This window comes from Triticum dicoccoides, unplaced genomic scaffold (genome assembly GCF_002162155.2).
Source record: "Triticum dicoccoides isolate Atlit2015 ecotype Zavitan unplaced genomic scaffold, WEW_v2.0 scaffold148145, whole genome shotgun sequence".
Classification (NCBI taxonomy): domain Eukaryota; kingdom Viridiplantae; phylum Streptophyta; class Magnoliopsida; order Poales; family Poaceae; genus Triticum; species Triticum dicoccoides.
In genome coordinates this window covers 1-1,820 of record NW_021205439.1, presented here as the reverse complement: position 1 = coordinate 1,820, position 1,820 = coordinate 1, and the positions used below count along the sequence as shown (strand labels likewise).

General features: G+C 42.6%; 1 long non-coding RNA gene across 1 annotated transcript; it reads right to left on the bottom strand.

Annotated features, from left to right (window-relative positions):
* Positions 1-1,814, bottom strand: LOC119343946. The gene is made up of 5 exons (XR_005166358.1): positions 1,440-1,814; positions 805-959; positions 440-531; positions 101-218; positions 1-14 (listed from the first exon to the last, which is right to left on the bottom strand). It is a non-coding gene; the product is annotated as an uncharacterized LOC119343946 (long non-coding RNA).
* Between the last annotated feature and the right edge of the window lie 6 nt (positions 1,815-1,820).

Genomic DNA, 1,820 nt, shown 5'->3' with positions numbered 1-1,820 from the left:
GCGGGTATCCTTATCTGAAAGCAACCACACAGTTCATTTGTCAGATGCAGTCAGTGGTAAAAGAAAGAAGAATGTTAGTAAATTAGAACTACACACACACCTCCAATAGTATTTTGGCCTGTGTAGGAGACAAGTGTGCGTTTACATCCAGGAATTTAAGCATCTGCCCAGAGCAATCCCGACCCTCTTCTTAACAACCCCAGGCTGCTGAAAGAAACCTGCAAAATCATCCAAACCAACAAAGATGATTTTAGGAATCTATATATCAAAGAGACAAAGCAGGAGCATCACAACAAACAGTAAGTCTTAGTCATGTCTGTATCCATGCTCTACAATTGTTGACCCTCATTTATTCTTACTCATGGCCACACCTAGGGCATGCTTTCTCAATGAAGGGTTCAAGCTATAAATTTCAAATGTGAAAACAGAAGACATTTACCTGTTGCAGTCCTTACATCCATCGAAGAGGATCCTACTAATTCCTATGATGGGTTGTGCATGAGCAAAAATCAACATTAACCAACTTGGAACCTACAAAGAAGAAGAGGACATTAAATTTCTGCAAACAACATATATCCACTGTGCCAAAGTTGATTCTTCTCCTTTTATGATGATTTATAAACTGACAAACAGCTAAGTATCAATCAACCATCAATAAAAAAAAGAACATTTACCCAATGTATATAGATAAAAAAACGCAGGTGGGGGCAAAGAACCACATGTAGTATCCTCCTTCCAACAGTAAAAGGCTACACGTCACAAAATTATAGAAAACATTTTGCACGTAAGCATGAAATCCCTTACTTTCAAAGATCTGCCCCAGAGTAGGCAATGGACATGATTATGCCACATGCTGCAAGGCCGACAATGACGCCACCATCGCTGCTGCTGATGAGCGAGGGAGAATATAAAGAGGGCAATATTGCCATAGGTGGGCGCAAGGTTAAAGTTCTCCTTATCTGAAAAATATAAAGAAATCATTCAGGAAGATGCTATCTTGCAAGCAAATAACTAACACAACTGTACTACAAGGAAATGAATTAGTGAAGAATAATTGACCTGTATTCTCTGGCCACAAATTCAAGTCATAAAATGGTAAATGTATTTAATGGGCACAAAAAATGATACAACAAGAATTTAACACAAGCATCAAATTCGTCCCCCAAATTACCCAAACAGAAATAGTCACCCTAATTAACATCAGGGACAAGAATCCCCCAAACACCTCGAGCTCCTTGCCCAGTGGGGGTGGAGGCAGAGGTGGCACCTCGGTACCAGCGCCGCCCAGGACGGTATTGAGGTCAGAGGAGACGAGACAACGACCAATTTGGGAAGCAACGTCACAGCACAGTGGTTGGGGAGCAGCATCGGCGAGAGAGAAGGGGGTGCAGGAGGCTGTGGCTGCATCGTTTCCTCTCAGATCGAGAGAGAGAGAGTACCTGAGAGAGAGAGAGCGCGCACACACGGAGCAGCCGCAGCTCGGCGTCGAGGAGGCACAGAGACGGCCGGCCCCCACCTCCCTTCCTCCTCTCCCGATCCAGGAGCGGATCGAGCCGCCAAACATTGAATACATGTATAAGTAGAAGTAATTTGAGGTGTGCCAACGACACACTTGGAAGGTAGAAGGAATGATTTAATGAACAAAACAGTCTTGAACTATACTCCATTTAGAAAAGTATGACTGAAACCAATGCACAGATTTAATAGGATTCCACATATACATAACAGTAATTTGCCACTTGCAAAAGAAGAAGCTACCAAAATACAACAACCGTAAGGAATTTTCTCACAACACTGGTATTGACTATTGAACCAACAAG